This window comes from Nipponia nippon, unplaced genomic scaffold (assembly GCF_047370975.1).
Source record: "Nipponia nippon isolate SJK-2023a ecotype South Korea unplaced genomic scaffold, ASM4737097v1 scaffold_3, whole genome shotgun sequence".
In the NCBI taxonomy this organism is placed as follows: domain Eukaryota; kingdom Metazoa; phylum Chordata; class Aves; order Pelecaniformes; family Threskiornithidae; genus Nipponia; species Nipponia nippon.
The window spans coordinates 52,644,463-52,669,116 of NW_028262347.1; the positions used below are offsets into that span (position 1 = coordinate 52,644,463).

Consider the following 24,654-nt stretch of genomic DNA (forward strand, 5'->3'; position numbering starts at 1 on the left):
CTGCCCCTAGAAAAGCCCAGCATGCTTTTCACTGCTGTTCCTTCATTTTGCTCTTTTCCTCCATCCTTCTCTTTTCCCTTTGGACATGTTTACCCAGTGGATTTTGAGGATTTGCTGTATTTGTTTTCGATTTCCATGTGTCAGGGTAGACAGAACTGGTGGGACATTGTTGCACATGGTCCAAAAGGAAAGCTGTGAGTAGAAATCTTAGTGATTTCCCATAGTATGAGTGTACTGTGCCGGTCCCTGTGCAACGTCTGTGCAGCACATGTTCAGTGTGTCTGACATGAGTAGCAATGGTACCTGCAAACCTCTTTCTGCAGAGGACATCCCAGGCAGACACACGACAGTCCCATCCCTGATAAATTGTTGCTTTTTTCTTCCTGTTCCTGACGCTGCCAAGTGCCCGGAGCATGTTGGTGTGGGGACAGCAGGCCGAACGCAGAAGACTGGTGACACCATTAGCTCTGATGGGACTTTGCAGGCAGGCAGCCTCGGGGGCTCACTGCGCGGGCCACCAAACGGCACTGTTTTCAGTGTGGCCCAGTGCCTCCTGCCCCCGGTTACCCCTGCAGCACCTGAATGGGGCCGTTCAGCCTGGTCCCCTTTCGGCCTGGCCCCGTTCAGCTCGGTGCCCTGCAAGGCCAGCCTGGGTAAAGGCTGTGTGACCACGCCGCAGGCCCTCTTCTCGGTTCACAGTCATAATCCCACTAATTAGACTGCGATTATTGAATGCTAACAGCGTCCAGCTCCAGAGGCTTTGTCCCACTGCCCTGCCCCGGTTACATTTTCAGGGCAGGTTTTTATCCCTGCGTCCTGATGCGAGCTGCAGGACTGCCTGCTTCCTCGCTGACACAAAACGCCCCCCACACGGAGCAATTTTGTTCAGGCTGATGGCTGCGGCTCCCAGGTGTACGTCAAGGAGCGAATAAATCCCTGTCAATGAACAGTGATCGCAGAAACGCAATTTTTCAGAAGCCCTGGGCACCTGCAGCTCCCTGACCTCAGCTGGGAACACGGATTCCCAGCTCGCTTCCCTGCCAGCCTCGCTTCACCAAGCGGACACCAGCGCCAGCTGACTGGAGGCTGCTCCTCTCTGTCAAATGTGGCTGAGCGCATTTGGGGGCTTCCCAGTTGCCAGGCAGGGCCCCGGCGAGTGTCTCGCTCGCCGGAGGACGCGGAGGGTTGCCAGCCTGCTGGGAGAGGGCGAGTTTTCCGCGCTGACCACAAGATGTCCTCCCTACCCCAACACAAGCCCTGCAACACCGCGCCAGAACGCCGGCCTGAAAGGGGTTTTCACGCAGAGGCGGGGAGCTCTCAAAATCGTCTTAGAGCTGGACTAACTCTTCAGTTTAATATTTTTGATGATTTTTTTTTTCTCTACTGTAGTCCAATCTGGGTTTTCGTATGCTGAAGACACGGGTAGCCTCTAGCTGGCGGGTTGCAGGCCCGGTTGCCGGTACTGCATGCTCCCTAGAGTACCTCAGGTGCTGTCGCTCACTTAAACAGTGTTGCATGGCTTTGAACATCTAATCAAATAACAGAAAGACTTTATACTAAAAATAATAAACAGATAGAGAGCAAATAGTATATTTGCAGTACTAACATTTTGGCAAAATGTTAATCGTGTTATTAATTAACTCTGATATCCATTCATCTCCAGAGTTTGCCAATAAGGCTGGTAAGCACCGTGCACGCTGTCTCCCTTCCCATTCCTCCACGCTGACTGTCAGCACCGGCCCTAGCCACAAAGGTGAAAATTTCAGTATAAAACCAGAGACAACCTGTGACAGGCAGAGGGGACAGCACAAAACCAAGAAACACAACCACTCTGTACATTGGGTCATCTCACAACTACCACATAAGAGTGACAAGAAAAGTAATGAGAGCGTGCTGAAGGTCAGTGTCAACGCAGGCCACCATCTGTTTTAAATTCCAGTTTTAAGTTAACACTGCTTGGCTTCTGTGCTCAGCAACCAGACTTTTCTGTCCCCGCAGGCAGATACAAGTAGGTGGAGGAAAGTACGTCAGTTATTTTTGGATATGGTCCAGTGAGTTCAAGCCCAAAATGGATGACGTCCGCTGACTGTGAACTGATCAATTTTATATATTCAAACAAAAAAAAAAAGGTAGTTCTGCCTAACCTTTTTAGATGATTCTCCCACATCTACGGAAATGCCACCGCATTACATTTAGCTCCAGTGCAGAGATCACATGTCGTTACATGACATTCACAGCATTGGCTTTCTTTGAAAAACTTATTTGCATTCAAGGATAGAAAAGGGAAGATAGGTGATACTTAAATAGTAAAATATGCCCAACTGTTTTATAATTTGGGAGTCAAATATCATTCACTACTGAGGAAAATGCAGAAATATAGTTCCGTTATCCCAAATTTAAATGCAAATTTGAATACGACTGACAATATGTCAGCTGTAAAAGCCCAGTAGTAACAACACTTACACAGATGTAGGAGTATCATGGGCAATATGAAAATGAATCATTTAATTACTAGAAAGATAGAAAGGGGAGTTATAAAATTTAAATTCACCTTTGAACTTTAAAGGGCTTCATTCTAGCTCCTGCTATGCCAGTATTAAATTCCACATATAATTAACCTTTAAGGACCTAATAAGATATTTTCTGAATAAGTACTTTCCAAAATCCTGGTTGAGAGAAGAACCTCATGGTCTGACATGGACTATGGAAATTTTGATTCCTATTAAAGAAGCAGAATCTAGACCAAAAGTGAAGAACCACTATATACTCTTCCGCTTCTCCAAACAGGCTTCTAGGTTCATGAAAAGATAGGAACACTGCTCATTTTAAACACCAATACCATGCAAACTCTGTCTTTAGACATTCATAAACTTCGGATTATCAGAAGCCAGGATCATGTACTGGGAACTACAGTTCTTCATGTGCACTTTTATCACATTCCTTCCCAATTTGCCACTGTACAAACCAGCATTTTTTGGCTAATCAAGAATGAAAATTCATATGTTATTTCCCAGCATACTTCAAGGAATGGCTGATAATCATGGCAGGCTTTTCAGTATGACTGTGTGGTGTTTGGGAAAGCAATATGAAATTAGAGTAAACCAATGGCCAGCAGCCTCAGGAAAGTGAGCGGCCCCCTTTTGATACTTGTTGCTCCTCTTCTGAGGTTACCCACTACAGTCTGCCTCCTGGCACTTTACAGGATGTAAAGGACCAGGTCCTGAAGCATCTTGAATATAGACACCAAGACAGCAGACTGGGCTGAACACTATGGAAAGTGCTTGTAGGGACAGGAGGACAAGTCTGAGAGGAGGCACTGGTCCATTCTGTATCAATCAAATTTTCACTCTTTACTGATCAGAGTACCTAAATACTGAAAGTTTCAAGTCCTAGCAAACACAATACTGTAGTCTAGCCAAGCCTTACATCATCATGTTGCTTTAAAAGAGATATAGAGCTGCAGGGGAAAAAAAGAAGATACTCATCCTGGGTGAGTTATACAAGTATTATCTTAGTGGTATAATTATACTAGTGTAATTATGTAGACAAGTACTTAGGTTGCCTTTGTCAGTGTCTCTTTTCTTTTATATAACTCCTCCCTATAAAACACTATTCAAATCAATGCTTTATATTTTCAGAGTATGTTGAATAGTAGGAGGTTGTGGTTTGGCTGCCAAGCAAATTAGAGAGATGAGTACTCTCCCTGGGTAAGAACAAAGGAGTCAGTTCAATAGCAAGCTTGTTCAGGGAACTGAGAGTAGTTATTTCACAGCTTCTGACCCTAGATCTTTAGAGTCACTGTTCAGGGGAACAGAGCAGATGCTCTGTTTGTGCTTTGTCCAAAAGCAAATACAACAAGGTGAAACTGCAAGTCTTAAATGCAGCAACCCAGAGCTGGAAAGAGTGGGACAGGGGTGTGTATGTACCCCAAAATTCCCAAGAATGGCATCTACTAATGCATGCATTCTTAGATTCCTTTCATAAAGCAGTGTAACTGCAATGTGGGATTTCTATTTGGCTAGTTCATACCATGCTGCTGCCTTAGCATTTTCCCTTGGTGACTGCTGCTGTGTGTCTCAGAACCTGTATTTCCATGTTTGAAACAGGTAGCATTTAAGAAGCCCTGTGGAGACAGCTTAGGAAATGAGAAGCTAATGTTGTATACATACATTTGCAGGTATTATTGTCTAGAGACAGGAATTTTTCTGCTGAGAGAATGTAGAAAAGCCTCTTCTCTTTCAGACTAAAAACTCAAGTTGTCACAGCAAAGAAATTCTGAAATCATGGTTTTCAAAAGTACAGATCTCTCTGTATTTTTATCTTTCCACAAAGTTCCCTTATGCTTCCTAAGACTTTCTACACCAATGTCTAGGGCTGAACACTGAGGGTTTCCCCATTGCTGGCTCCTGGCAGCCCTGAGGTGAGATACTTAAAAACTGAGAACAGAAAAGCTGAGTTTGCAAGGAGCTACAAGCCTGGCTCCAGGGCTGCGTGCTCTCAACTTGCCATTGCCCCTTGCTTAGTCAAACTGGCAGGTTCTCACACATGCCTCCTCAGCAGACAGCTCTATTCAATTTTTGCTAAAACATCTTCCCACAAAACACTTCAGTTTTGATAAGTCAGCACTTTCAGATGAAAAATAGTTCTACCTAAAAATAAACAACTAGCTTCAGCTTTGAGAGATGTAGATTAGTTAATTGTATCAGCGAGTGCTGACTTTGAAGCTTAGATATAAACACATCCTTAATACCCAACCAAGCTCTGCTAAGAAGAAAGGATGATTTATAGAGCTATGCAGAAGCTGGCAGAGCCTGAGGCTTGAGATTAAGCCCTAGCTTAATACTTGTTGATATTACTGCATCCTACGCCTCCCCGAAAGGATGATACAATACAGCAGAGAGGGACTAGCTTTTAGTCATGTTGTTTTCTGTTCCTGTTAATTATCTCCCAGGTCAAGGTGTTCGTACTCCTCACATGTGTCTGCTAATGACAAAGGATCTGTTACAGTCACACTAAAAACATTTAGCAACCTGTCCTGAGTAATAAGCTAGAGAAATGTTTTGTCTTTTTTCCCGAAGAATGTGCTTCAGTTCAGGCTCACTTTACAAATTACATTCTAAATGTTTTTATCACACTGTTTTGATCCCTAAAAGTGAACTCTAAAATTCATAGCTGTTTTCCTCTCCCATTTCAACTAAAATGCTTTCTTCATATGCCTTCTTTGTATGCTGTCTTTGAGCAGGTTTCATGGGAAACCGTGACAAGCTATTTGTATTAGAAACAGTTAAAAGAACACCTGGAAGGTTTAAAGTTCATGCCACCTGGCCACCGTGTGGATTTTATTCTTAACATCATGAACGTAAGGTAGGGAAAATGCATCAAGAGCAGCTGAATATCTGATCCAGATTCCCCCCGGTTTTATGCAACCCTGCACAGAACAGGGAGCACAGTCAAAGCCACTGCAGCCCTTCGCTCCAACAGACACCAGTGCCGAGAGTATGTGAAACTGCATTGGCATCATATTGGCTCAAAAATTGGAGGTTAGGCATATATAGCCCTATGACTGTGAACATAGAGAGAGTGCTACTAGGGCAGGGGTTGGAATATAGATTTATAAACTCTGGAATATTTCTGTCAACTGCTCTGATCCCATAACTGCAAGTTGTGCAGCTAACTGGCTACATGTCCAAGTGCTGGCATTTTCTGCTTGGATAGTAAGCAAAAGTCAACTTTTCCTAATCATCCAACATTTTCAACTGTTTTTAATTTCAAAATAAATACAATTAAAATTGAATTTGGCAATATCATATAAGGTTGTCTTAATCAAATGCAACATCTATTATATACATTATTCAATGTGCGTAATCTCTCAGAGTCCACAAGCAGCATACCAGAATCTCCATATTGCAAACAGCAACCCCCATGACAGCTGAAGAGAAGAGACATCCAGCACCAGTCCATAGACAGGTGGTTACAGTAGATACACAAGGTTCCACCGCTTCCTTCTCCCAGTTGAGGCTGGATTAGACAGACAGCCAAATCCTTCTGTGGCCCAGGATTGTCTGTCCCACCATATTGCTCCAGTGGCTGAGGGTTCAGGTCACCACACAGACTCATTGCCAGTGCTACCCCATAACTCGCCACAAGACATAGCAGCAGCAGAGCAACTTCACTTCAATAGCTCATGAGCTGCCCAAGGCTCAAAAATCACATTTGGACAGTCTGGACAGAGGATGTGCATTATGAGAAGTTTGGGAGCTTAAGCTGGTGTTAGTACTCACTAACAAGCAATTTCCCAGCTGAACACTAGGCAAAGGACAGAAGGAGAAATTTTCTGTCCCAAAGCATCCTGTAGTTCAGCCTACCCACAGAAACTGAGCCAGTCTAAAGGCTGGAGTAGTCACTTTGGTGACATTATTTCTTTAGAAAAATCTCAAGGAAATTTGATAAGCCTCTCTGGCTGCCATCATCCTCAAGTTTGTCACAAGACTATCTTCTTCCAATCCCTGTAAGCTATGGCAAGGCAGTGTGTGCTGCTTAGGTGACACTCATATGCCAAGGCCCTTTGGGACTGTGCACAGTAGCCTATCTTATCCTCATTGCACAGCAAAGCTACATCACTTGCTGCACCTGCTGCAATCAAAGAACAGCTTGCCCTGAAGCATACTTTGATCTCTGTTGCTATTTTTTCTTTCTTTATTCAGAAATTTGTTTTTCTTTCTCCCAGATTGCAAATCTCTCCTAACTACTGTCTGCAAGTGTAACTACTGAACAATTTAACTATCCCTCTGCAACATTTTTGAAGCTATTAAAGAACGCAGAGATTCAGAAAAGGGAAGAAAATCTGGTCCAGGAAATGGGAGGACTGTTGGAATTACAGTGTCATATTTTGAAATTCTCCTTGGAGAAAATACATTGTTGAGAACCGCAAATATATGTGCTAGTTATTTAAGAACTCCCCCCTTACATATCTTTCCCCCTGCCAGTTAATACACTCAAGTTTAATTAGATTCTTATTAAACATTGCTACTTTCTTGCCCAAATCATATTAAAACTTAATTGGCAATGCTTCTTTCCTACATATTTTTATTTATCCTATTTTTCTCTTCCTCCAGGCCAGCTGGGTTTAGCCATAGAGCCCCATTACCCTAACCTCAAAACCAACCAATTCCTTTTTACGTCTTCATTTTTTCCTGTTATTATGCACTTTTATCCTGTTGTGTTTTTATTCCTCTCCAGCTACGTGCAATTTTTCCTGAGCACCAGCATTACACGGGCTTGATTCTTGACAGAAATGTAATAACTCCAGAGAGTTTGTACATGCAGATCTGTGTTCTGAGGCTTTAATCTAGAAATGAGCACCAAATTTAGAACAAATAGATTACACAAATCAGCTGTTCATATAACCTTTTCCTAGTATCCTGAGACAGTGGTGCCATATGCAATCAGTAGAAGCCAGTTATCTCTCTGACACTCGCTGCAGGTGAATAAAAAACAGGAGAAACACACTGAGATCTCATTTTCTCCTCCTCATCATCCATGTCAGTGGCGAAGAACTGGTTATAATTAGAACCCTTAGATCTTCTGAATGTAAGTGTTGAAAGACTCTTTAGAGCTTTGGAAGGAGTTGTCTGGAAGGATTTGAGAAAGAGCTGGGGAATAGTCCTTCCTCCCTATAGCTTGTTAACTACTACCACTACAGAGGGAATGCATTCCATGCTGGTAAAGATCTATATGTACCTTCTGATCTCCCCAGATGCCTGGGTGAATATTGAAATCCTGACTCAGCCACACAGGGGAATTGTGAAATTCTTAAAACATGTCTGAAGCCACTGGTACCTGAGGAATTAAAGGCTTTTTCCTGACCAGAACCAAAAGTAATTACTTTAGTAAAACATTATATAAAAAATATAATATATAAAAAATAATTAAATGCAAAACCTTAAGACATATTTATGATAGAAAGCAGGGACCCACATCCCTGTACATAGGTGACATTATTAAGTTTCCTTGTTAAAACTGCAGTTTGGTTCAATCCAAGTTATTTGGGTCTTTCAGTCTACAGATCTTGATTACAAAGCACTTTTCACCAAAGAATGCCTGACAGTGCTTGATCATTTTTTTGCCTTCCAATAATCTTCAAGGTCAAATGAAGAGCTATCTGTTTCCCTAAGTTAAAAATCAAAATTGTTCAGTCTTGGTTCAGAGTAGAATATTATTGATCTATCATGTCACGAGAAAGATGCTGCATGACCTCAAACCCCTCATAACTTGGATCAGATGAAAGGGTTTTGGAAGTTGACCCAAATACCCACCAATAAGTATATGTAGGCTGAATGTATACTTGGATTCGTAATGGCTGAACATGGATTGGCTTCCTTATAATTTGTCTTTCTATCATTTCCATTAACATTTTCTGTTTGTCAGGTACAGCATTCGCATATAGTGCCCTGTAACACATTTGCAATATAATGAGGCTAATGTACACCGAAGTACTTTAGCAACTTCATCTATTGTGCTTTCACCCTTTGACAGCTAATTGCCATAATGGAGCACTTTACCATTTTGATCTTGTAAAGCATGAAGTTCCATTACAATTGTACACTAATCAGGGCTGTCTATCAGTCCTTGCTCACATGAATAGCTGTTTACAGACTCTGTTCCAAAATACTTTGACCCATGCTTTCTCTTCCTGTGGTTTCTGCTACTTCCGCCTCCCTTTTCGTAATCATAAGATTTTAATGTGATTTACTGAAATGAAACATTAGTTTCTTCCTATGCCGTACCTCTCTTCTCACCCCCCTTAAACAGTCTTCAAGTCACCCAAGGAGGGCAGGGGAGAGGAAAGTTTTCAGAAATAACTTCACAGGATCAGAGGATAATGCAGATTGGAAGGGACCTTCAGAAGCTCTCTAGTGCAACCTCCTCATCAAACAAGGGGCAGCTGTGAGATCAGACCAGGTTGCTCAGGGGTTTATTCAGTCAGGTTTTGAAAACCTTCAAGGATAATGACTGCACAGCCTCTCTGGGCTCCTGTCCCACTTGGCTGTTTTCACAGGGAAAATAGCTTTCCTTACGTTCAGTCTGAACCTCTCTTGTTTCAATTGACAGCCCTTGTCTCCTGGCTTTCCACCATCCACTGCTATGAAGATCCTGGCTCCACCTCCTTAATCACGTCCTTGTAGGGAAGGCTGCTTTTAAGTCCCCTGAACCCATCTCTTCTCCAGGCTGAACAAGCCCCATTCCTTCAGCTTCAACTCACAGGGCAGGTCCTCCAGCCTGACCGCCATGGTGGCATTTTGCTGAACTTGCTTGAGTTTATCAATGTCTTTTGTTTTGAAGAGCCCAAAACATGTACTATCTAGGTGTGATCTGGTAGAAAGAGATAAACACTCTTCAGTCTGCAAGCTGTGCTCCTGTTAATACAGCTCAGGATGCTTTCTCTGGTGTTAGGGCTCATGTTCAGCTTTCTGACTGCCAGTACCTTCAGGTCCTTCTTGCACAGAGTTCCTCCCAGCCTGTCAGTCCCCAGCTTGCATTGTTGCCCGTGGTTTGTCCTTCCCAGATGCAGGACTTTGCACTTGTCCTTGTTGAGGTTCACAAGGTTCCTTTTGGTCCATCCCTCCAGCCCGTCAGAACAGCGGCCCAGCTCTCAAGTGTACTGAACAGCCCCCTCGGTCTGGTGTGATCTGCAAACTTGATGAGGATGCAGTCTGTCCCCTCTACAACTCTGAAACGCAATCTGAGGACATGGCTGGAAATGAGTACGGAAAGATACTGCTGGGAAAGGTCTGAAGAAAAGCCATGAGACTGAGAGAAGATTTTAGACTTTGGGATATTTATATCTAATTATTATGTTCGGGACTCCTAAGGACTACATATACAAGGGGGCATGGCAGGATGATGCAGCTGTTTTTCTGAGGACTAACATATTTTGCTATGTTTTTCTGGAGATTTATAGCACTGTAAGTAGGTGGAGTCCTGCACCAAGAACTGTTTTGTCTCAAGAAATCAGTAAAATCACTTGAGGAGACACTGAGCTCGTTGTTCTTAAGGAAACAAGCAAGACTCTGTATTTTCTGATCACTTCAGTCTTGTGATGTTCATTTCAGTATCGTGGACTAACACTTCAACTTTGTTGTGACCCCTCAGGAGCTCTGACTAGAGGCCATTTGTCAATGATTTTTGTCAATACTCTGGTTCATGCACCTCTTTCTTCTCATTAAGCATCAGCTTAGCCTCTCCCAAGTACGTCAGGAAGATGACGCAGAAGATTTGGGGAACTGAAATTCATATTTGCAGAGAACTATCTCCCTAATGTTTCCACTTCGGAAGTACTGTGGCAGTACAATTAAAAATCAATGGCTAACAACAGAATAAATTTCACGAAATGTACTTAACCAATGTTTCAGCCATGGAGAATTTTCATATGAGGCCTCAAGGTCTCATGGTTTGTAATGAGAGATAACATCTTTTATTTTTGCAATTCATATAGCTGGAAAAAATTGAGACATTTTCAGAAAACATAAGCCTTTCTTTTGGTCTGAAATCATGTCGGCAGAAGACCCCCTGTTGTTGCCTGATGGAGGTATTCATATTTAATGACAAGTTAAGTGTATTTCATTCACATCTTTGACTTCTGGCACTCAGGCCTCAGATCTCCTCAGTCTCTGTTTCAAGTTAATATTCTGCAATAACGCAGCTTAGAAATAATTGAAGCTTACCGTCATGTTCATAAATCACTCCTTTCTTAATCTCTCTCTCTCCTATGAAAAGAATGTGATCAGTTATACTTGAAGACCAGGAATCTACATCAGAAAATCATATAATCATTCAGACCCAGCAGTATTCACCCAAGGGGAGTGGCTGGGTAGTTAGATTAGCAGTGTATGTTAGACCCCTGTCCTGATGCCCGTGGTTTCTCTGAACTTTTTGCCCACTATTAGCCATTGACTAACCCTGTGCTAGTTTCAGCAGATGTAATGATGCTGCTTCTTTTCAGTCTTGGTGTTTTCTCCTTCAGTGGCTGAAACGGGGCTGAACAGAAACTCCGCATTTCAGATGTCTTAGCTGCAGAGCAGGAGGGATGAGGCACACAGACTTGCTCATGACCTGGAAGCCTGTCTTTACATTGTGCTAGAGCAATCGTCCCGATGACAATGTCTCCTCACCTGCTCTGCAGGTCTTATACAGCCTTCATGACCCTGCTGTAGGGTATGGTTCCTACCTGTCAATTGTTATAAATCCTGTGATAAACTCTCTGTTTCCTGCTGACACTGTGTTTCCCCACTTGTTTTGCAGTGCCTTTATTGAGCATATCTCTAAGGGTCCTTGAGTGCATCCTCCCCCCATCCACAGATCTGGCAGTGGAGCTCAGGGCCAAGACAGAGCCAGCGCAGCCCCTTCCCACCGGTGCCCATGGGGAGAGGCCCTGGCCGGCCATCCCAGGCATGTGTCTGACCCCAGAGCTCCTCACCAGGCCTGATCCTGACCCACAACCATTGGCTGACGTCCTAGCGCGGCCTCGGCCCATCCCCACAGAGGTGCCCAGAGCCCAGGGCTGGGGCTGCCCCAGTGCCCCTGGCTGCCCTGCTCCTGGCTGGTGCAGCGGGACAGGCCTGGGCTGCCAAGCAGTGCTCTGCCACATCCCCAACCCCCACAGGGAGCCCCCAGCATCCTGGACCCAGGGAGCCACCTGCCCTTGTGGAGCACAGACAATATCCACTCAAATACAGCTTCTTATCTATATTATCTTATCTATATCTGGTCAAATACAGCTGTTGATCTATATTGCAGGGATGGCTTTTCCACGGAATCCACAGTCTGGCTGATTGAACAATTGAGTTCCTCTTCTTCTGCACATTCGGATACAAATTTCACATTTGGTGGAAGTTTCAGGTTCAATGGAAGCATATGTGTCCTCAGCCACTGCAAATACCATGAATGGCAGTAAAATGTATTTGCTGTCATCTTCTCATCTTAATTATTCATGGCCATCTCCAAATACAAAGTCAACTGCTGCTCATGCCTCATGCTGCTGTCAGTCCAACACTGCTGGTGATCTGAGTTCCATCACACTACTCTGCTCTGCTGTTAGCAAATACTGCTTTACTGTTCTCCTCCTTGCTGCTGGCTTCACAAGACTGAGTTCAGTCCCAGGGGTTGATGGGCTTTGTGCAAGCCAATAACATGAGGAGCCCTTAAAACTAAAGGCTCTTAAAACTGAACTGTAGAACTGTTAAATATTAGTGTGAGATTTGCTTATTTGGTAGATCTTACCTTAGTGCCTGAATTTCACTGTCAATACAGTGCTACAACCTCTCTCACCTTCTGCACTCATGTAGGCAAATGCAGTTCTTTGGTGATCTCAGTTATGAGCTGTATTTCAGGCCTGGGGTCCTGGAAAGAAAAAGATGCAACAGTATTGCATTGTAGCTCCTATATTCCTTGTCCCTGCATCGAAATTAGGCCCTGACAAGCACTGGCAAATGCAGCACCTCAGCTCTTCCTCTGTAAAATGACCAATACACCCAGCACATGCGCCATGTCATGTGCTTCCATCCCTGAGCTCTCCATCACATGCCACCTTCTGTATCCCATCCCACACCAACATGGAGTTTAACAAACACATTGGGTCTGCAGGAAAATGAGAAAGGGTTTGTAGGACTACTTAAAGAAATGTTGTAAATGGAGTACTCTTGCAGCACACCAGCTGTCTGACTTTCCCATGCCTTCTCCAAACCCTTCCTCCTCTAAGACGTACTCCTCCTGTGAGTTCGTCATAAATGGCTATACCTAGGAGAAAATGATGCTGTCTGCAGAACAACAACAAAATCCTCTCCCATTGCAGGCTATAGAAAAGCAAATAGTGGGCATATAAAAGGTTAACTATTTTAAGGCACTTCAAAAGACGACGAAAAATCTCTCCCCTTCAGAAAAATCTAGGAACCATCGCTAGATGCATGATAGAAGAACTCTTTGTAATACAAATACCTCTAAGACCTTTTAGTCTTTAGTCTTTCTTCTCATGTTACCTTCTGCTACAAACTTTTTCTCTATTCCAGTTTATCTGCATTTAGAAAGCAAGGAATAGACAGCCATGTAATGAAATTAAGTCATATCACATCTTCAGTTGCTTGAAAGCAGTCTCATCTATGAAAAGCAGTCTCATTTATGAAAATGTATTTGTACTCTATAAATTTATTTTTACAATTTGCAAAGATGGTGAGATGCATGCATCTTTCTGAGAACAATGCAGTTCAGTGACTCTTCAGCGGCTGCTATTAGGCATCTGCTGCACAAATGACACTATCACTTGCATAAAACAATCAGTCCAGCAAGCCAAGAGTTTCTATGTCCTTTGGATAAGGTCTTTGATGAATAGACCCTCTTATCCTTCATTTCCAATCTATTATTAATAACATTCTCTGTGATCATCCAGACACAAAGAATTAAGACAATAACTCAGTAAGTGAATACCAGAGCCTTAGCTTGCCCAATGGAATAACAGTCATTAAGTTTCTGCCAGAAGACCATTGCTTCAGACATAATGATGAGCAATTACCGTACAGGCTTGGAAGGTGTTTATACATAGTATATTAAGTTAAAATATTCCCTTTTCTTGGGAATTGCCTTGTGGTAGCACCAAACCTATCAATTAAATTACCTAATGAAACACATTTCAATATAAAACAATCTTCATTCCCAGTGTAACAATCTGTTTAGCAATACTATAACAAGAATGTAAATTAAAGCTTTTGTCTATGACCATCTTCCTGTAGACAAACTTAATGAAATAAAAAAATGGGTCAGGGTAGATAATATTTCTGTGTTGCTGAAATAATGAACAACTTCTGGAACTAACTCCTTGGGACAAGGAGGGGGATATGAAACAAGCAGGAATAACAATTTCCTAGTCAAACAAGCTTACCTTTATCCCACCTGACTTTGGACACTGTAGGCAGCCCAGAATAACACTGTGCTAGCCTAACACTGAAAGGATGACTCTGTCTCTCTACTATGTCATGGTTTAACCCCAGGCAGCAACTAAGCACCCCACAGCTGCTTGCTCACTCCCCCCCAGTGGGATGGGGGAGAGAATCAGAAGAGCGAAGTGAGAAAACTCATGGGTTGAGATAAAGACAGATTAATAAGTAAAGCAAAAGCCACGCACACAAACAAAGCAAACCAAGGAATTCATTCACTGCTTCCCATGGGCAGGCAGGTGTTCAGCCATCTCCAGGAAAGCAGGGCTCCTTCACGTGTAACAGTTACCTGGGAAGACAAACACCATCACTCCAACCGTCCCCCCCACCGCCTTCTTCCCCCAGCTTTTATATTGTTGAGCATGACGTCATATGGTATGGAATATCCCTTTGGTCAGTTGGGGTCAGCTAGCCCAGCTGTGTCCCCTCCCAACTGCTTCTGCATCCCCAGCCTCCTCGCTGGTGGGGTGGGGTGAGAAGCAGCAAAGGCCTTGACTCTGTGTGAGCACTGCTCAGCAGTAACTAAAACATCCCTGTGTTATCAACCCTGTTTTCAGCACAGATCCAAAACATAGCCTCATACCAGCTACTGTGAAGAAGATGAACTCTATCCCAGCCAAAACCGGTACAACTGACTATATAGGGAGGGAGTGTTCACAGTACTCTCCGTAAGTATTGCAGTTAGGAGTTAGGAGGTAAGTGATTGCAATTTGGGCACAGCCATTATGTGCATGCAGAGGGAGAAGATGAATGTAGGCACAACAGCCTGGTGAGCTGCTGAGTTCGCTGACCAGTAAACTTTTGGTAACGTGTATGGCATGCCTGCTGTTGTTGGACTGCCCTGATACCATCACCCATCCCCATCCTTTCTTTGTACCATATCCAAGTATTTAGGACTAGCCATGAAACTGCCATTCTTGATGCGTAACTTCATGCTGTTTTCCCTTTCAGAAAGTGACCTGGCAAAGGCAGAGAGCACACTGCACAATTACTGTCTCTTGGCTGTATCCTTTGAACACATGAAGAAAATGTTGTGGTTTATGGGCTGCAGAAACTGTAGTCGCAGCCTTCCAAATTTCATATCCTCTTTCCATGAGTTCTGTGCATATTTTCCTCTATAAGCATAGCCTTCACTACCTTGTCTTTTCAAAAGCCATGAATTCTCTTTATTTCACTCACCAAAATCTCAAACTAAGTAATTGTTTTACCACAGAGGAAGTTTAAATATGGAACTAGCACAAGGCAACACCCAAATTCTGAATGCATCCTGAAACACAAAGGTATTCAAATCTGAGATATGTATCTATCCACAACATCCTTCTCCCGAATATCTCAGCTGAAGTTCTGCATCCGGTCTGCAGAACTGCAATGCTCTTCTGTCCCTCCTTGAATTGTAGGCAAACTCAGATCTAGATCTAAACTTTACACACAAGCATGTCTCTAGTTAAGAGAACAGGGAATATTATTAATTGGCCCAGTAGTGCCCATTTTTGAGTACAGTTGTTCTTTCACTTCCAAATATAGGGAAAACAGATTGCTACACTCTACAGTTACAGGAGGTAGCATATGAGAAGAATGGATGTTGTGATAGGATATCCAAAATTCATTTACCTAAAAAAGCTGTATCATTTTGGTATCTTAATCTTTCATCCTATGAAAATACAATGTTATTCTACAGGGATGGTCAGACTTTAGGAACTCTGTCACGTGCATACTAAGGGTTTTTTTCTGAATAAAAATGATGACCAGAAGACTGATCGATTAATCCATCAATCTATCTTCTGATATATCTTCTGCCCTGAATATACATCTTTTGGTCACATTCCCAGACTGATCTAAATAGTCTTGCAAATCTGCATCCCCTCAACTTTGAAATCTTCTAGGGAATTGTACCAGATGATGGGCACTGTAAAAGTGATTCCATTCGCAGGTTTAAGGATTGACACACCGCTAAGGGCTGAATGCCTTGGTGCTTGCCAATTATCCTGAAATTATCTTTAATATAATCCAGATTAAGACAGAAGCAAAACTAAAAAGCTTGGTTTCAGCATTGTATTGGAACGGAGCCCCTCTGCAAACTGTTTGCTTTCACTCCTTTTTTTAAAAAAATGCCTTCAGGAAAATATACATTCTAAATGTATTAATCATTATTTATTTAACAGGGGGGGGTATTTATTAGTAGTAATTAACTACTATTAAAAATACTAATACAATTATTTGTTAGAAGTAAATTTTTAAAGCATTATGAGTTTACATTTTTAAGTCTCTATAGGAAGCAGAGTTGCTTTACAAGTAGTTAGAAAGTTAAAATTTTACCTGCTTTAGCTCCTTTTGCCCCAATTTTACAATTCTGTATATCTCAGCAATTTGAACATGTTTTCCGGCTTCTAAATATTATCTTCACTCTTCATCCCTTTTCTTGCACTGTACAGGCTTCATTAACATGCACCTAATCTAGGAATGTACTAACAGTCAGGTTCTCTCATCAACGCATATTGCTCTTGACAGTGCTTAGCTATAAATAGTCAAGCTCAGCTTTTAATCATATGATGTAGAGTCATGAATGACTTTCTATTCTTAATGCACAGTTTCAATCATTTTTGCCTTTTAAACACGGCTGAAATTTCTTATATTCTTTCTTGGCTTAGAAGCCAGCTTTATTTAAAAATTGGTAACTTTTATTACTGGTTGAATTGATTTTAAAAACAAAAAGGCATTATCCAAAACTAGTGAGTTTTGTAGATGTAAAACAAACACACATTGTGGAAATGTCAGGTGAAGAACTTGCTGAATAATAAAGGACTTCCTCATATGAAGAAATAAGATTTAGTAATACTAAAGTTCATATTAAATGTTTTAGAATAACATGCTGACACACGCAATATCTGACTTATCTGATGGCGTTTGTCTTACAGGTTAAAGAAATGTTCCGAGAACTTGCAGGTGTGCAGAATTATGTAAATAGGCCTTAGGAATGCCAAGCTATTATGCTTAAATATACTAGTAAGTGAATCATAGAAAATTCTTCATTCTGTGGTAGACAAATATACACTATTCACAGATGTACAGCTCTTATTCATCATATTGCCAGTTGTGGGTTTTTTTGAAAACCTGAAATAACCTGTCTGAAATAATTCTGAAAAGCTGAAATTTCAGACTCAGTAGACCAATAAGTTCATTAAAAAGTTATATAATAAGTTTGTTTAAATTCTTTTGCTTAAGCAGAAAAGTTTGTAGGATCAGGATTTTGCCCATGTCAGACTGGGCAAAATGTTGATATCTTCAGCTGAATTTTGTCAGAAGTACAAAATATTATTGGTATTTAGCACTGAAGTCCTTTCAAAAAGCTTAGTCTTCATGCCATTTAGAAAACAATTGTTCTAAAAAATATCTTTAGCATTTCCCTTTTTACTTTTCTTAAACTATGTCAGAAAAGATTGTGGCCTCCTCATCCATTTAAACAGAAGATCCTAGACAATTTCTTCCAATAAAAGTAGTTAACCTACAGAAAAACTTGACTTTTTCCTGTTTTCTTCTTTTCATGGTTTCTAAAGTGCTATAATTAAAAGTATATCAGTGTATCAACCCAAGAATGTTCATACAGGAGAGTCAAACTGACCAAAAAATACTGTCCCTCTCTGGTTCCAGGCAATAGTCTTTGAACTCTCAGTTATTATTAAGTAAAAGAAGGGGCAAGAGCATTCATTCATTTGGGACACCTACCATGTTCAGTTATGAGGACTTAAGCTGCAGAGATAGGGGACTGGGATGCAGTGATGATGCAACTTTAATAACTTTCTTCCTCTCGGTCAGTCTTGCTACACTGAGAGTGGGCAACTGCAGTTACCCCACTCTAGGTGAAAGGGTTAGTTTCATCTTTTGCAAAATCCCCAAAATGTGGGTCCTTCCCACATGCATAAACAAGGGAAATGATCTAACTGCTTCCCCATTTCCTGCTCCTCTTTATCCTTTCTTTCCTCTCTTTTCTATATTCATTATTAATAACAAATGGACAAAACCAGGCATTAACTGCACATCTGGTTCAGCTCTGGCAAGAACTCTCAGGATGCAAGTGACCATAGCTGCCAAGCGCCTTAGTTTCAAAATGGAAATTCTCCTATTAAAACTTTCTGTAAGAGACTGATTGGTTTTTGCTGCCAAGTGAAACAGGCCAGTCCCATAGTTAAGAAATTGTTGTAACTCCTCTCCTTTCCAAACACATACTAGCAAAATGCTATCCATGAATTCAGTTAAGAGAATATGAGGGAGAGGAAATGAACGATGTTTTCTCCAGCCATTTTGACCCAGATTGCTGGAATTTCATTTTATGAGCTGATTTTATGTAAGCTGAATTGGATTTAAGAGATATGATTATTTGTTTCTTCTATTTTTAATGTAACAATTACATAAAATAGTAACCTCAAATTTCTGCTATCAAACTAATTTTGAATCAGTAATTTTACTGAACTATAAAGTAGAGCATTTCAGAATGCCACCAGAGGGAGCCAATGCAATTGCAAACTTGAAATTCTAGTTCTTTTGGAGAGAAAAAACAAAACAAAACAAAATAAAACAAAACAAAAAACACCTTACGGAAAGATCATTATCCTGCAAAATAGCAGACAGCAAAGAAATAAAGATTATTGTTCTGAAGCCCAGTGTTCGTGCCTTTTGAAGTAACAATCTCCACATTCCAATCACACATAATGAGGAACACTATTGTAAATGAAAAAAAACTTGCTTATATTTTTTTCCCAGGAATAGATGCATTATTTTGCATTGCATTGCACTGCACTTTAATAACCCCTTAATTGTTGTCACCTTAACAATATCTCCCGTCACATTTTGCCTCACACCAATTCCTCAGCCTTTTTCTCATCTCTTTAAACTGACATCTCCAAACCAGTGATTGCAGGTCACCATCTCCCATCCTTATCAGCTGTGAGAAAGCTGTAGAATGTCCTGTGTTCTCTGAATCTGACTCTACCTAGGAATGCATCTGATATTTTTTCTCTTGCTGCTTTTTCTTGGATTTTACTAGAATTAAGAGTAATTTTGTGATTGTCAGGCAATGTATTGCAGATACACAGTAGGGTTAAGCTCTTACTTCAAGCAGCTGTGCTCTAGGCACATCATTCTCAACAGTTCCTCATTTGTGGTTTTGGCTATTCAACTGACTTTAAATATTCATCCCTTATTTCAAATTTAAAGTGCACTGTGATTCATTCCTGCATCTTTTTTTAAGTGTCAGGCTTTTACAGTTGAGCAAGATGGTTAACCATCCATCACATCTTGAACAATCTCTGGTGAATGTGCACATTTGCTTTTCTCTATCGTGAATAACATTGGAAATGGTAATTAATTTCTGTAAGGGCTTTTTAATGTTTTATTTTATACCATCTTCCTTCTTCCATCTCCTAAATCTAAAAACCTACCCACTTCCCTTCTATTGCTTGTCCACCCACTGAAAATTGTGTCAGAGGGAAAAGAAGCCAATCCCAGGACCTTCTCCTGTCACTGCTGAACAGGACCAGCAGTTTTCTCCAGCCTTCAGGTCACTCTTTTGCACTCCCATAACTTGTACAAGACATGGGGCATCCTGTTTTTTCCTCAAGGAGAAGCAGTAAAACAAAAAAAAAGGGAGGGGGGGAGGAAGAATAGTGAAAAGGAAGACAAAAAGACTGCAGAGTGGAGAAGCCAGAAGTAGGAATAATAGTACAACACATGGCAAGGATAAAAACTAACTACTGAAATGAGAATTAAGCCTTACTAGTTTTTGTTAGTCACGAGGACCACTTGGGGTTTCTCAAGGTTTCCCTGTGCACATGGATTACTGCAATCATTGGAGTACACCCCTGAGTAAGGAAAAGAAGAATGTGGTGTCCATGCCATGTGGCCCTTGTATCCTAAGGAAAGGAGAAGGGAGGAAACTATTACCCCATCAACCCATAGTTTTGTCTAGAAAGGGAGCTATTCTTTTGTTCCCCATGCACAACAGGATGAAGTAGTAAATGGTGGTGACTGGAGGACCAGGAATGCACAGTGAAGCCAGCACTGCAACAAATTGCTAGAGTGCTGGTAGCTTTGATCTAGTGCTTGGTTGTTAAAATAAATGAGTTGTCAACTTCATCTTTTGCTAAGACTATTCTTAGCACTTTTGTTTTTTTAACATTTATCATTTTTCTTTTTTCAAAACATTCATCAAGCTCTGAAGGTCTTCTCTAATTGAACTGTTAGAGGAAGGTTGCTAACAGACATTATATTGTTCATATAAGCTTCAGTAACTCAGATGCCATTTAGAAGATTCCAAGCTGTCATTTGTTATGCTCTCTACTTAATACCAAATGCTTTCACAGACCAAATGTACCTTGATGATGCACTATGATGTTTCAGTATCTGCTCACAATGCTGCTTTCTCTCTCAGCTACATTGTTTTCTAAACTCTGGATTTTGTGAGTCATCAATACATTTTTCAGTGATGCATATCTGTCTGTCATGCTGACACTTCTCAAAACCTTCACAAAAGGAGCAAAACATACATAAATTTCCCTATATACTTCCATGACACATTCTGATAGTGTTTTCAAGGTGAGGTCAGTTTCCCTTGTGTTAACTACTAGATAAAAACTAAACTGACTTCTGTTAATTCTTGGCTCAGCACACTGACTTTTTTTTTACCCACTGATTTTTCAGTACTACAGCAGTACAATCCGTCAAACGTAGAGAACAGCAAGCACTATTCAAGGTCTGGGGCATTAGTGAGTTCTGATGTGGGAGCATACGATTTCTTTTCAGGTCTTCTGCAGGATCTTTTGTGTATTTCTAATTTCATACCTTAAGCAAGCACAGAGGTTTTGGTTTTAATAGCACCTCCTCCCTATGCTCATCTTTGGTTTTGATGTGTGGTTTCCCCATCATAATTACTTGGCCTGCACTTGTCCATGATGTCTATATTGAGTAAGCATTGGAATGCATAAAAGAAGTTTAAGATGATCAGCTTTCTAAGATAAAGTTAAATTCATTGCATATTCCCTCATTTATAGTTTTGTAAAACCAATACCTTTAAATATCTCCCTATGCTCCTTACGGTATAATCAATTTCTTTCTGTGATGCCTTTATCTCATGACATCTTTGGTTTGGACACCTAACTTCAGTCTATGGTGGTTTTTCCTGTATTACTTTCTGTGGGTTTTCTATCCCATGTTTTTCCTGTCTCTACACTTCCTTTTGCTTTATTACATTCATGATCCCTTTTTTTTGAATGACAGTTTTTTATTCCTAGAACTGATATGATGCGAGAGTCAGACCTGATGGTTATATTATAGCTGTATATGACAGTATTTGATTTTTTCACGTTTGTCTCTAGAATTTTCCTTCTTAGGCACTACATGATTGGTCTCTTTTGAAGCAAATTATTGACAATTTCAAGATTCTAAGAAATGCCATATTTCAGACCAAGTCAGACCAACGGTGAAATTGTTTGGGTCCACTGCACAGCTAGAAAGTTAAGACTATTCTTGTAGTCATATGGCAGGCATATTCTAGTATCAAGAACTGCGTTACACGGGAATACTTAGATTACTACACAATCTATTTGGGTTTTGGAGTGTCCTGATATGTCTCTAGAGGCTTTGCTGCATAAACAATCTTTTGAGATCACTCCGAAACAATATATCTCGTACACCAAGAGAGGTGTATTCTGCATACAAACTTGATCAGTCTTCTTCCTTTTAATTACTGAGTCCTATCCTCTGATTTCTAAGCAGGACATCTCTCAGTTTTTGCTGTTCTAAAGTTGAAATTATTCATTAAAACCAGCCAGACTCCACTTTTCCTGGTTTGAATTTTCCAGTTTTTTATGGTATCTCTTTAGTACATTTGCTTGGCAATCCCTTTTGAGGGGAAAAGTGATCAGGATGCAGATTCCCTCTGAGAAGGAGTTCATTCTTATTGTGAGTATCCATTGGATTTAAACCATGCTATAGGAATAGAAATGGCTAGATTCAACTATTCAACTTTTCTTTCAGAGTGCTTTTTACCTGAACAGAAAATGCAGTTCTGCCTGGGCACTTCTTGTCTATTTTATTTCACAATTCTTAGGACATAAATTTTCAAGCCCTGAGATTCCTCCAACAAGTTTTTAAAAGGCTCCATTTATTAGACAGTTCACATGATGCAACATGGAGAGGAAGCTGCCCAGCTGTGTGGCTGCATTTAGTCCTGTATAAACTATACTAGGCATGCTAATAGGGGAAAGCCCCTTAAGTCCCTCCTCCCACTAATCCACCAGGCACTGATGTACAATGTCACAGTCCCCTTTACCTTGAATTTCTTCAGCTCTTCAGCTCTTGATTTTACACAGGATGTCTGATCACTCATTCCCTGAAGTGATGTAAATTGATTTTTCTAATAACTTCTAAAACTTTGGTTTAGCTTGATCAAAATCCATTAGCACAGAAAGAGATCACTAAGTCATACAGACCACACAACAAATCCATTACACTGGACAGAAATCGTATAAGGCAAAAAAATACACAGAAAGAAGTCCTGTAACTTAATATGCCATTTGATAACTCATACATTCTTACTGAAAAGCTCATTAAATCCTGTGCTGCAAACTTCACAGGGTGAGGGTCCAGACAAAAATTAAATGGAAAACAGAATACAAAGAGCAGACAGTGTTGGAATTGTGTGAATGGGCAGCCATAAGAGCGTACAAAATAGCTAGGAAGAGTAATTAGAATCAAATGTATTCAATTTGCAGCAGCTCTTCTGGACTGGGTCATCCTAAAGACCACACCAGTGAAGGGCTTCGCTTCTCAACTAGGGTTTGTGTTTTTACATTGATTTAGAAGCATTAATTTCTGCAGTTATAGAAGGCTCTCCCCCCCCCCCCCCCCCCCCCAAATATAAAATTACAGTCATTGGGCTGAAATGACTTGTGCCATTTTACAGTCTGGCAAGGAGATGAGGACCTGACTTACTGATCACAAAATGAGGACTGTCCTCATTTCTTTCAGGGCACCTGGATCATTGTGGCAACTACAGCTAGGAGGGAACTGCTGGTGTGAGGAGCTGCCCTAACAACATTTCATCCTACACTTAGCATATTCCCCCTGCTGACACCTTCCAGATCACTCCATAAACTGCAGGAGAGGCAAAATCACTTCTGTAGCTTTTAAAATTTTCCTCAGTGTGGACCCCTAACAGTTTTCTAACGGGCTTATAGAATTCTGTACAACAAATCTAAACGCAATGACAATTGGTTTGCTTTTCCTAGCTTCCTTCATGGACTCTGGTTTCAAAAACCCAGAAGGTAACTCTTCTGTATCAGGGCAGTTCTCCAGAAGGCTGTAGTGCTTTGGGGGTGACACTGAGCAGGTGTCACTCAGTACTCACCTTGACTCATCTGAAGCAGATATATTTTTAAGTATGAATATATTTTAAGTTAACCAAAAGCTACCTCAAGAAAATTGAAAGTAATCACAATATTACATAGCTTCCTATTTGTATAAAATATGGTCATCAATACAGTTGTTTAGGTGAAAGAGAAAACTTAACATATTTAATAGAAGGCATCATTTTGAGAGTATGGTTCAACATGCAGTTTATACTGAGAGACGCCCTAGTGTAAGAGGCTTGATCTAGTTCAAGACATTGTTAACATGGCCAAATTTTAAGCGGCTTCTTCAAATTAGCGATAGTACCTTGACTTTGTACCAGTGTGATCCATGAGCACGTTGCTGGTATCCTGCATTGCACTGTGTCAAATCCACTGCTTATGGCCTCTGGGATGCCAGCGCAGCTGCACTGTGAGGATACTTTGTGCAGCCCAGCCTTCTGCCCGTGGGACCAGGCAGTGCCTCCAAGGCAGCACTGCTGCACTTCACAGTTTGCATCTCCGATCTGCAAAAGGAAACCACGGCCTCAGCATCGCGCCTCAGCAACCAGAGTGCTAGAAGCATGGGTAGTTCTACATGGCAGGAGGAGTATGAATAGCTGCCATAGCATGGATCCATCCCAGATCACGCTGCCAAGGATATCAATCAGCTGTGCTGAACCTCAACATGCCAATATCAATATATGTTCCTTGTCAAGGCAAATAAGTATCAGCAGGTGACACAGGTGGATGACATCAAATTGAGGGATGTGACTGATACACTCAAAGGCAGGGCTGTCATTCAGCTGGACTTTGAAAGGCTGGAGAAATGGGCCAACACGAATGTCTTCCAATTAAATGAAGGCAAATGTAAAGTCCCACACCTTGGATATAATAAACCCATACAACAGCCAGAAGCTGACTGGGTAAACAGCAGCTTTGCAGAAAAGGTCCTGGGGTGCCAGTGAAGAACAAGGATGGACTTGAGTGAGCAGTTGCTGTCATAGCAATGAAAGCTAATCGTTGCTTTAGTAACTACTGCATTAGTAACAGCATAGCCAGCAGATCAAGGGAAATGATTACTGCCCTTACCCCTATCTGGCACTTGTGAGACTGCCTATGGAGTGCTGTGTGCAGTCTGGGGCACTGCGATACAAGAAAGACATCAACAAACTAGAATGAGCCCAATGGAGGGTCACCAAAAGAATAGGGAGCTGGAGCACGTGGCAAACAAGGAGATGCTGAGAGAGCTGGGTTTGTTGAGCCTGAAAAAGAGAAGGCTACAGGAC

The 24,654-nt window shown here is 41.3% G+C and overlaps 1 long non-coding RNA gene across 2 annotated transcripts in view; it reads right to left on the minus strand.

Annotated features, from left to right (window-relative positions):
• The window catches only part of LOC148054595 (uncharacterized), a 40,441-nt gene extending 24,018 nt beyond the window's left edge, over positions 1-16,423 (minus strand). Inside the window, exons 1-4 of one of the 2 annotated variants that reach the window (XR_015706706.1) lie at positions 16,302-16,423; positions 14,174-14,274; positions 12,280-12,399; positions 10,737-10,766 (exon numbers count right to left, since the gene is read on the minus strand). This is a non-coding gene — a long non-coding RNA (uncharacterized LOC148054595). Of the gene's footprint in view, positions 1-10,736; positions 10,767-12,279; positions 12,400-14,173; positions 14,275-16,301 lie in introns of those variants that run through there. The other variant, XR_015706705.1, reaches the window with a different exon arrangement.
• Between the last annotated feature and the right edge of the window lie 8,231 nt (positions 16,424-24,654).